This window comes from Pteropus alecto, unplaced genomic scaffold (assembly GCF_000325575.1).
Source record: "Pteropus alecto unplaced genomic scaffold, ASM32557v1 scaffold207, whole genome shotgun sequence".
NCBI classification, from domain to species: domain Eukaryota; kingdom Metazoa; phylum Chordata; class Mammalia; order Chiroptera; family Pteropodidae; genus Pteropus; species Pteropus alecto.
Genome location: NW_006440149.1, coordinates 117,795 through 130,833, shown reverse-complemented (window position 1 = coordinate 130,833; position 13,039 = coordinate 117,795). Strand labels below are relative to the sequence as shown.

Genomic DNA, 13,039 nt, shown 5'->3' with positions numbered 1-13,039 from the left:
CATATATATATATAACTATCCTCTACACATTCGTAATAGTAACCACACACCAAAGATTCAGAACTGAAGTATGTAACATAAAACAAGAAGGACCAGAGGGAAAATCCACAAAAGCCAGCCAAAACAATCAAACAAACAAACAAAAAACAGAAACACAAGGACAAGGAAGTAATGGAAACACCAAGCTACCAGAAAGCAAAAGATAAAATGGCTACAGTAAAACCTCATATTTCAATAATCACCCTAAATGTAAATGGAATGAACTCACCAATAAAAAGACACAGAGTTTCAGCATGGATCAAAAAACAAAACCCAACCATACGCTGCCTCCAGGAGACACATCTCAGATCCAAAGACAAATATAGACTCAAAGTAAAAGGGTGAAAAATGATATTTCAAGCAAATGGCATTTAGAAAAAAGCGGGAGTAGCAGTACTAATATCGGACAAAGTAGACTTCAAAATAAAAAATGCTAAAGAAAGATACTAAGGGACAATTCATGATGATAAAGGGTATCATACACCAAGAAGACATAATACATATTAATATCTATGCTCTCATTCAGGGAGCCCCAAAATATACAAAGCAATTACTAACGGAACTAAAAGGAGAAACAGACCAAAACACTATCATAGTAGGGGACCTAAATATCCCACAGTCAGATATGGACAGATCATCCAAACAGAAAATCAATACGGAATTAAAATACTTAAATGACACTTTATGACCAACTGAACATAACTGATATTTACAGAGCTTTTCATCTTAAAACAGCTGTTTATACATTCTCCAGATATGCGAGTGGGCAGTTTGGGTGGTTTTTGTTGAGTTTTAGATATTCAGCTTAATGTTGTTTCAAGGGGAGATATCTGGAGACACTTCATCAGGTTTCTCCATTTTAACTATTTTTAAGTGTATAAATCAGTGCAACCATCACCACATTCATTTTCGGAAATTTTTCATTTTCCCAAATTGAAACTCCATACCCATTAAACAATAACTCTCCATCATTCCTTAACCAGGCCCTGGTAATCACTAGTCTATGTTCTGTCTCCATGAATTTTACTGATCTAGGTTCCATATGTAGACAAAAATGGGGTTCTACCGAAAATAACTTCACATGGTGATCTGATCATAAATTCCTAGCTGGGTAGGACATGGTGGACACTCATGCCTGAGACATATAACTTTTTTAGTAAAATGTTTATCTAAGTAAAACCTGTCCATTGTTTCTGTGCATCTGTATTAACACATCTTTGAAATGTCTCTTTTCAGACATCCCCTGAAACAAAATCACCCTCAAGAGAGCACATAATCTTGTTAACTATCCTGTAATCTATTCCCTGCCTTGCTTTCTCCCCCTTTCATGTAATCTTCCTTATGCTCCTTCCTTAATTCTAAATGCAAAAAAAAAAAAAAAAGTAGCTGCAAACTAGGTGTATTCTCCCTTTAGCTTAAATACATTTTTATAAAGCTATTTACAGATTTGGATGTTCTTACATCAGCACTCATGTAAGTTAAATCAGATAATAGTTGCCTCATATCTGGCTTATTTCACTTAAGAAAATGTTCTTAAGGTTCATCCATGTTGAATTTAATTTTTTATTGTGGTAAATATACATAACATAAAATTAACCATTTTAACTATTTTCAAGTGTGCAGTTCAGAGACATTAAGTACACTCACATTGTTGTATAACTATCAATGGCACCAATCTTCATAATTTTTTCATCTTCCAAGACACTTCATACCTATTAAAAAATACCTCCCCCATTTCCACTAACCTCTGTCCTGGAAAGAACCATTATACTTTCTGTTTCAATGCATTCGACTACTCTAGGTATCTAATCATAAGAGAAATCATAGATGTTTTCCTTTTTATGACTAGTTTATTTTACTTTGCATAATGTCTTCAAGGTTCATCCATGCTATAACATGTATTATAATTTCTTTTCTTTAAAGTCAAAATAATATTCCACTGTATGCATATACCACTTTTTATTTATCCATTTACCTACTTGTACTTTTTGGTTATTGTGAATAGTGCTGCCATGGGCATGGGTATAAAACTATACTGTCTGAGGAGGAGGTGGAGGAAGACAGTGGACTAGTTAAATCATTGTTAGTCTCCTCCCAGGTCTGCATTGAAATTACAACCAAATTATAAAATAATCAACATGGAGAATCAATGGAAGTCAAGCTGATGGTAACACCTACATCTGAAAATATAAAGGAGCCACATTAAAGCCAGTAGGAGGGGCAAAGTCGTGAATTGGGCTAGACCCGCACCCATGGATAGTAGAGGAACACCAGGAGGGAGAGCAAGGCTGCAGAGGCTCTCCTGAAGGAGAGGGGGTCCTGGTCTCATTTGAGGGCTCCCCAGCCCAGGGTCCTAGCCCAGGGAGGAGGAGATTCCTATGACTTAGACTGTAAAAACCAGCGAAGATTCTGGCCGTATGGGCGAGAACGAAACCCTAGATGCTCCTTTGAAGGACCAGCGCACAGGCTTTCAGACCTGTGGAAGCTCATCCAGGATACCGAAGGTGGGTCAGAGGCTCACGTGGGATTCATTCTGAGAAAGACTGCATCACCTGGAGCCAGAATGAGGGCTGGAAGGGCAGTCACCATTGTACCTTAGTCTGACCTCTCTACCTGGCAATCTACAGATGGAACAAGCTTGCCAATGCAGACCCTTCCCACAGAGCCAGTAGGAAGCTCTGGCCAGAGGGAATCAGCCAGCCCCACTCAACCTGTAGATTGCCCGGGGCTTTTATTACTGGATGGCTGACAGGCCCTGTTCCAATTCAGGGCTAAGCATTCACAGCTGGCAGCCAGCACTGTGAGCCCCATTTCTGAGATAGGGTCAGCACACATACCACCCAGAGGATCATCCAGTTTCAGAGACTTACAGGCAACTGACAGGCAGTGTCAGGCCTTCAGGAACACTGGTACCTGTGATAATCTGCCACAGGTCAGTGACAGAGGGATAACCAACCACTGCCTACAACGTTGTCTCTCCCACTTACCTATAGATCCAGCATAGGCAACAACCATCTATGGATAGCTTTGTAGTTCCCACCAGGTATCCCTAAGCAATCAAAAGCAGTGGCTGACCTTGGTCTATGGGGAAGCCCCTCACAAAGGGCCACAAAACCAACACATCTGGAGGCTGGCACCAGACCACAATGAAGCGATTCCTGACTAGTCCCAATAGTGGTACACACAAAGGGTAGTTTCAACAAGTACATATGTCTGATAGGGCAAATCGCACACAGTGAGGTCAGCCCCCATATAGCAACACTTAACCTGTGAGTGTAGCCAATTACCACAATTATTCAGCCTGAGTGTTAATCCCATCCACTGATATATTAACAACAATAAAGACTTGGCAACAACAGAAGATCACACATAACTCACACTAAGATCACGTCCAGAGCCCCTGGCGTAGGGAATCAGGGAGCGTGCAACACTGGGTCACACAGGACACCTTCCACATTAGGCAATCTGGCCAAGTCCGAAAGACAAAACAAATATTCCTGACACATAGAAGCTAACACAGAGAGGCTAATAAAATAAAACAAAGAAACGTGTCACAAATGAAACAACAGGAGAAAACGCCAAAAAACAAGCTGAACAAAATAGAGTCAAGCAACCTACCAGAAACAGAGTTCAAAATAATGGTTATAAGATGCTCAATGAACTTATATGGGAGAATGGATGAGCACAATGAGAACCTCAATAGAGAGATAGTAAGCATAAAAAAGGACATAGAAGCCATAGAAAAGAACTAGACAGAAATGAAGACTATAATAACTGAAATGAAGAATGCACTAGAAGGATTCAATAGTAGATTATACGAAACAGAAGATGAAATCAGCAAATTGGAAGACAAGGTAACAGAATATACCCAATCAGAACACCAAAAAGAAAAAAAGAATTTTTTTTTTAAATTAGGATAGTTTAAGAGACCTCAGAGACAATATGAAGCATAAAAATATCCAGATCATAGGAGTACCTGAAAGAGAAGAAATAGGGCAAGGAATTGAGAATCTATTTGAAGACATAATGTCAGAAAACTTCCTTAACCTGGCAAAGGAATTAGACATACCAGTTCAGGAAGCACAAAGAGTCCCAAACAAGAGGAATTCAAACAGATCTACACAAAGACACATCATAATTAAAATGCCAAAGGTCAAAAACAAAGATAGAATCTTAAAAGCAGCAAGAGAACGGCAGCTAGTTACTTACAAGGGTAACCCCATGAGAATATCTGCTGATTTTTTAATAGAATCTTTGCAGGCCAGAAGGGAATGGCAAAAAATATTCAAAGTTATGAAAAACGAGAATCTACAACCACAAACACTCTACCCAACAAGGCTTTTGATTAAAAAGGAAGATGAGATAAAGAGCATCCCACACAGGAAAAAGCTTAAAGAATTCATTACCAACAAGCCAGTATTATAAGAAATGTTAAGGGACTTCTGTAAAAGGAGAAGGGATAAAAAAGAAAATAGAAATAACAAATATGAATAATAAAATGACAGTAACAATGTACCTATCAGTAATCACTTTAAATGTAAATGGATTAAATGCTCCAATCAAAAGACATAGGGTAACTAAATCGATAAGAAAACAAGACTCATGTGTATGCTGTCTTCGAGAGACTCACTTCAGATCAAATGACACTCACAGATTGAAAATAAAGGGATGGAAAAAGATTTTTCACGCTAACGGAAATGAGAAAAAAAAAGCTGGGGTAGCAATACTTATATCAGATAAAATAGACTTTAAAACAAAAATTATAATAAGAAACAAAAAAGGGCATTACATAATAATAAAGGGATCAATAAATCAAGAGGACATAACTCTAGTAAACATATATACACCCAACGTTGGAGCACTCACATGCATAAAGCAGTTATTGACTGACATAAAAGGAGAGATCAACAGTAATAAACTCATAGTAGGAGACTTTAACACCCCATTGACACCAGTGGACAGATCTTTCAGGAAAGAGTCAAAAAGGAAACAATGAGCCTAAAAGGCACACTAGACCAGATCACTTTAATAGATATTTTCAGAGCATTTTACTCCAAAGCAGCAAAAATATACATTCTTCTCAAGTGCACATGGAACATTTTCTAGGATAGACTACATGTTAGGACACAAAGCAAGTCTCAATAAATTTAAGAAGACTAAAATCATATTAACCATCTTCTCTGATCACAATTTTATGAAACTAGAAATCAACTACCAGAAAAAAACCTGGAAAATACACAAACACATAGAAGCTAAATAGCATGCTACTAAACAATGAATGGGTTATTAATGAGATCAAGGAAAAAATCAAAAGATACCTAGAAACAAATGAAAATGAAAACACAGTGACTCAAAATTTATGGAACACAGCGAAAGCAGTCAGAAGAGTGAAATTCGTAGCAATATAGGCCTACCTCAAGAAACAAGAAAAAGCTCAAATAAACGATCTAAACTTACACTTAAAAGAACTAGAAAAAGAACAGCAAACAAAGCCCAAAGTGAATAGAAGGAAGAAAATAATAAAGACCAGAGCAGAAATAAATGAAATAGAGTCTAGAAAAACAAAGCAAAAGATTAATTAAACCAAGAGTTGGTTTATTGAAAGGATAAACAAAATTGACATACTCTTAGCCAGATTCGTCAAGGAAAAAAGAGAGAGGACTCAAATAAAATCAGAAATGAAAGAGCAAAAATAACAATGAACTCCACAGACACAATGGATCATAAGGAAATACTATGAACAATTATAAGCGAACAAATTGGACAACCTGGAAGAAATGGACACATTCCTAGAAATACACAATGTCCCAAGAATGAGTCAAGAAGAAACAGAAAATTTGAACCAACCAATTACCACCAATGAAATAGAATAGTTAATCAAAAGTCTCCCAAAAATCAAAAGTCCTGGACCAGATGTCTTCATAGGTAAATTTTATAAAATATTCAAAGAAGAATTATCACCTATTCTTCTCAAAGTATTCCAAAAAAATGTAAGAAGAAGGAAGGCTCCCTAACTCCTTTTATGAGGACACCATTACCTTGATTCCAAAACCAGACAAAGACATTACAAAAAAGAAAACTAAAGACTAATATCTCTTATGAACATTGACGCAAAAATACTCAACAAAATATTAGCAAACCGAATTCAGCAATACATTAAAAATATCATACACCATGATCAAGTCGGATTTATTCCTGGGATGAAAGTTTGGTTCTGCAAATAACTGCAAATATAACTGCAAATCAAATAATGTGATATACCACATTACCAAATCAAAAGATAAAAACCATATGATCATATCAATAGATACAGAAAAAGTATTCAACAAAAACCGTCATCCATTTATGGTTAAAAACTCTCAGCAAAGTTGGAATAGAAGGAACATGCCTAAACATAATAAAGGCAATATATGACAAACCTACAGCTAACGTCATACTCAATGCAGAAAGGCTAAAAGCATTTTCCTTAAGATCAGGAACAAGACAAGGATTTCTGCTTTCACCATTCCTCTTCATTGCATTGGAAGTCTTAGCTACAGTAATAAGATAAGAAAGAGAAATAAAATACATTCAAATTGGAAAAGAAGAAGTAAAACTCTCGTTATTTGCCTAGGACATGATATTATATATAGAGAACCCTAAAGATTCCACCGAAAAACTGTTAGAATTGATCAATGAATTCAATAAATTAGCAGGTTACAAAATAAATATTCAAAAGTTTGTGGAATTTTTATACACCAAAGATGAACTTTCCAAAAGAGAAATTATGAAGACAATTCCATTTATAATTGCATTGAAAACTATAAAGTACCTGGGAATCAAATTATTTAAGGAGGTAAAAGACCTGATTTCAGAAAATTATGTCATTTCAAAAAAATTGAAGAAGATAATAATGATTGGAAGCATATACCATGCTCATATCATTAAAATGGCCATAGTATGCAAAGCAATCTATAGATTCAATGCAATCCCTATCAAAATACCAATGCATTTTTCAGAGAGCTAGAACAGATAATCCTAAAATTTATATGAAGCCATGGCAATCTTGAGAAAGAAGAACAAAGTTGAAAGTATCATACTACTTGTTATCAAACGATACTACAAAGCTACAGTATGGTACTAGCATAAAAATAGATACATTGATTAATGAAACAGAATAAAGATCCCAGAAATAAATCCATGCCTATATGCTCCCTCAATATATAATAAAGGAGGTAAGAATATACAATGGGATAAAGATAGCCTCTTCGATAAATGGTGTTGGGGAAATTGGACAGATACATGCAACAGAAAAAGAAACTGAACCACCTTCTTACACTGTATACAAGAATAAACTCAAAATAGATTAAAGACTTAAATGTAAGACCCAAAACCATAAAACTTCTAGAAGAAATCATAGGCAGTAAGTTTTTGTACAGCAAAGGAAAACATCAACAGAACAAAAAGACAACTGATTTATTGGGAGAAGATATTCACTAATGATGTATCTGATTAGAGGTTAATATCCAAAATATATAAAGTCAAACAACTCAACAGGAAAAAAACAAACAATCCAACTAAAAAGTGGGCAGAAGATCTGAACAGATACTTCTCCAAATAGGAAATACAGATGGCTAAGAGACATATGAAAAGATGCTCAAGGTCACTAATCATCAGAGAAATGCAAAGTAAAAGCACAATGAGATACCAACTCATTCCTTTCAGAATGTCTATCATCAATAAAATAAAAAAACAAGTGTTGTGAAAGATGTCAAAAAAAGGAACCCTTGTACATTGTTGGTGGTATTGCAAATTGGTACAGCCACTATGGAAAATAGTATAAATGCCTTTCCAAAAATTAAAAATAGAGATACCTTTTGACCCAGCAGTTGCACTTCTGGGTATTTATCCAAAGAAAACCAAAACAATAATTCATAAAGATCTATGCACACCAATATTTATGGCAGCACAATTTGCAATAGCCACAATATGGAAGCAAACTAAATGCCCATCAACAGATGATTCGATTAGAAAAAGAAATCATGGTTCATATATACAATGGAATATTACTCAACCATTAAAAAATGAAATAATACCATTTGAAACAACATGGATGGACCTAGAGGTTATTATGCTGAGTGAAATAAGTCAGATAGAGAAATATAAATACCATATGATTTCACTTATATTTAGAATGTAAGGAACAGAAAGAACAAACTAATCGAAAACGAACTCACAAATATAGTGGACAATTTGTTGATGGACAGAGGGGAGTGGGGTGGGAGGCTGGGAGAATGGGGTGATAGGTTAAAGAGGTACCAATTAGTAGTTGCTAGATGGTCACAGAGAGGGGGAGCATGGCATAGAGAATGCAGTTAGCATTAGTATGTTGGCTAGGTTGAGGGCCAGGGGAGGGAGGGAGCAATTGTGGGGATCATTTTATGAACTATATAGACATCTAACCGATGTACTCTATACTTGAAGCTAATTTAAAAAAAAAAAAAAAACTATACTGTCCAAGGATCTGCTTTCAATTCTTCTTGGTATATATCCAGAAGAGAAATTGTTAAATCATATGGTAATTCTGTTTAAATTTTTGAGGAACTGCCTTTATGTTTTCCACAGCAGCTGCACCATTTTACATTTCCACCAGCATTGCAGAAGGGTTCCAATTTTTCCTCTTCCTCACCAATACTTGTTACTTCCTGTTTTGTTCTGATTTTAATAATAGCCATTCTAATGAGTGTGAGCTAATATTTGGAAACTTGTGATTCTGATTTGTATTTCCCTTATGTTTAGAGATGTTGAACATATTTTCATGTGTTTATTGGACATTTGTATATCCTTTTTATATAAATGTCTATTCAAGTTCCTTGCCCATTTTAAAATCAGATTTATTTTTTTAGTTGCAGGAATTCTTTATATATCCCGGATATTAATTCCTTGTCAGCTGTATGATTTGTTAATATTTTCTTCCAACATACATGTTGCCTTTTTACTCGGTTGATAAAGTTCTTTCATACACAAAATTTTTTATTTTGATGAAGTACAATTTATCTATTTTTCTTTTGTTGTCTGTGCTTTTGGTGTTATATCCAAGAAATCACTGCCAAATCCAATGTCTTGAAGTTTTCTTTCTGTTTTCTTCTATTTTATCATTTTAGCTCCTATGTTAGCCTTTGACCCAATTTGAGTTCATTTTTGTATATGGTCTAAGGTAAAGGTCCAACTTCAATCTTTTGCATGCGGATATTATGTTCCATACTATAGACAATCCTTTCCTCATAGAACAGTCTTGGCTCTCTTATTGAAAATTATTTCACTACATATGTGAGGATTTATGTCTAGAGTCTTTATTTTGTTTAATTGGTATATATGTCTGTCTTTATGTCAGTGCCATGCTATTTTGCTTACTGTAGTTTTGTAATAAATTTTGGAATCAGTGAAGTGTGAGACTTCCAACTTGGTTCATTTTCAGGATTATTTTGGTTATTTGGGATCCCTTGAAATTCCCTATGAACTTTAGGTTGGATTCTTCTATTTCTACAAAACAAATGTAACATTGAAAGAAAATAAATCATATGGAATCTGTAGTTTGCATTGTGTAGAATTTACATCTTAACAGTATTAAGATCTTTATTCCACAAATCTGGGATGTCTTTCTTTTTATTTATGTCTTCTTTAATTTCCTCCAGAAATATTTTGTAGTTTCCAGTATACATGTTTTTCACCTCCTTAGTTAAATGTAGTCTTAAGTATTTTATTCCTTTTGATGTTATTGCAAATTAAGTTGTTTTCTTATTTTCTTTCAGATTGTTTATTGTTAATGCATAGGAGCACAATTAAATTTTGCGTGTCAATTTTGGATCATGAAATTTTTCTAAAATTGTTCATTAGTTTTGACAGTTTTGTGTGGAATAGTTATAGTTTCTACCTATAAGATTATATCATGCAAACGGTGATAATTTTACTTATTTTTTTACAAAATTGGATTCCTTTTATTTCCTCTTCTTGCCTAATTGTTCTGGTTAAAACTTCAAGTACTCTGTTGAAGAGAATTGGCAAAAGGAGACATCTTTGTATTGTTTCTGATCTTAGGAGAAAGTTTTTCAGTAGCAGTGTGGTTTTCTTATATAGCTTTTATTATTTTAAATAAGTTTTCTTCTATTCCTAGTTTGTTAAATGCTTTTATCATGGAAAGGTGTTGTATATTATCGAATGCTTTTTCTGTATCAATTAAGATGATTATGCATTTTTTTTATTGATTTTGTTAATGTTACATTGACTGACTGTCATATGTCGAACCCTTTTTGCAATCCAGTAATATATCTCACTTGTCTTACTGTATAATTCTTTTAATATGCTTCCTAAATCAGTTTTTAGAAATTTTTTGAGAATTTTTGCATCAATATTTATAAGGGATATTAGTCTGTGTTTTTTTGTAGTGTCTCTCTTGGGTATTGGTATTAATATAATATTAGCCTCAGAGAATAAGTGAGGAAGTCCTTTCACCTCTTCAATTGTTTAGAAAAGTTTCAAAAGCATTGGTGCTAATTATTCTTTAAACTTTTGGTAGAATTTACTAGTGAATCCATCTGGTCCGGGGCATTGCTTTTCGGGGAGATTTTGATTACTGATTCAATCTCCTTACTAATATAGGTATATTCAAATTTTCTATTTTTATCATAATTCAGTCTTGGCAGGTTATGTGTTTCTATTATTGTCCAATTTATTAAATTTGTTTGTTTTGTTCTTGCAATATCATTGTTCATAGTACTTCTCATAATCGTATTTATTTCTGTAGAACCAGTAGTAAGGTCCCCACTTTTATTTTTATTTTTAGTAACTTGGGTTTATCTTTCAGCTCAGGGAAACCAAAACGTGAAGTCTAAAGCATTATTATAAAGTGTCTGGCTAAACACTGAAAGAGCGCCCCAACACAGAACCAATCTGTAAAGACATGTTTTTTTTTTTTTCTTTTCTTGCCTTGCTTTGCTTTGCTTTTTCCTTCTTCATTCCTTCGTTCCTTCGTTCCTTCGTTCGTTCGTTCCTTCCTTCCTTCCTTGCTTCCTTCCTTCCTTCCTTCATTCCTTCCCTCCTTCCTTCCTTTCTCAAGGAATATAAGGAAATCTTTCAAACTACTAGGTAATCACGAGCTAAAGGAACAGAGATTTTATAGACCATACAGAACATAGAATGCAGTCTTTTCCAAAATAGTTCAAAAAGCCACTAATCAAACTACTACAACTTTCAGCAAGCAACAACAATAAAAATCCTGAATAAAGGGAATAATCTGATTTCCACAGTTACAATATTATGCAAAATCTCCAGTTTTCAACAAAAAAATTGTGAGGCAAGAAAAAAAAACAAGAATATATGTCCTGTAAAAAAGTAAAAGTAAATAAATAAACAGAAACTGAACCTGAAGAAACACAGACATTGAACTGATTATACAAAGACTTTAAGTCAACTATCTTAAATAACCTGAAAGAAAATAAATTATGAACAAAGAACTAAAGAAAATCAAAAGAATGATGTTTATACAAATAGAGATTAGTAAAATATTTAAATTATAATGAGAAAGCAAAAAATAATAAACAGGGCCTAAGAGACTGCAGGACACTATCGAGTGTATCAACATACGCAAATTTGGACTCCCAGAAGAAGATGAAATCCTGAGAGGGGAAGAAAGAATATTAGAAGAAATAATGGCCAAAACGTCTCAAATTTGATAAAAGACATGAATATTCACATTCAAGAAGCTCAGTAAATTTCCTGTAGGATAAATACAAAGTTATCCAAACCAAGATACATTATAACCAAACTGTTTATGAATGAAAAAAGAAGAGAAAACTTTTAAATCAACAAGATAGAATTGACTCATCTCATACAAAGAATCCTCAATAAAGAATAACTGTCAACTTCTAATTTAAAAAAAAAAGCTATGGTGGTCAGAATTCAGTGAGATGACATAGCTAAAGTGATGAAAAAATAAAAATCAAGGATTCTATATCTGACAAAATTATCCTTCAAAAATAAAGGAGAAATTAAGATAATCCCAAATAAACTGAACCTGAAGGAGTTTTTAGCTGGAAGACTGGCCCAACAGGGCCAGAGTTTTTAGACTATTCTATATATTGCTTTATTTGGTTTAAAAATACTTTGTTGAGGATTTTTGCATTTATATTCATAAATTATATTGGTCTGTAGTTTTCTTGTGATGTCTTTATCTGGCTTTGATATCATAGTAATGCTGGTCTCGTAGAATAATCTAAAAGTGTTCCCACCTCTCTCTTTTTTTAAAAAAGCTTGAGAAGGACTGGTATCAGGTCTTCTTTAAATGTTTGGTAGAATTCACCAGTGAAGCCATCTGGCCCTGGGCTTTTCTTTATAGTAAGTTCTTTAACTACTGATTCAATCTCTACAGTTGAATGGTTATTCTAATTTTCTATTTCTTCTTGTAGCAGTTCAGTAGTTTGAATCATACTAAGAATATGTCGATTTCATTTAGGTTATTTAATTTGTTGTTTTTCAAGTTTCAGAGTACTCCCTTATATGACTAGTTATTTTTTTCTGTAAGTTCTGTAGTCATGTCCTTTGTTTTCTGATTTTAGTAGTTGTTTTCTCTTTTTATTCTTGATCAGTCTTGCTAAAGTTTTGTAAATATTGTTGATACTTTCAAAATAGCAATTTTTAGCGTTGATTTCTCTTTTTTATTCTCTTTTTCATGTATTTCTTTTATTTATTTTGTTCGCCTTTTTTATTTTTGCTTTTATTTCTTATTTTTGCTTTTGTTTTGTTTTATTTTGTTTGCTTTAGGCTTAGTTTGCTTGTGTTTTCAATTTCTTAAGTTGAAAAGCTATGTTATTGATTTGAGATTGTTTTAAAATACAGGTGTTCACAGCTATACATTTATTTCTAAGCATTGCTTTCATCACATCTCACAAATTTTAGTAGATTGTATTTTAATTTAGATTATTTCAAAGTTCTGGCCAATTTTTCCAAAGATTTCTTCTTTAAC

General features: G+C 33.8%; 1 pseudogene; it reads left to right on the top strand.

Annotated features, from left to right (window-relative positions):
- Window positions 1-2,456: 2,456 nt before the first annotated feature.
- The window catches only part of LOC102879007, a 24,265-nt pseudogene continuing 13,682 nt past the window's right edge, over window positions 2,457-13,039 (top strand).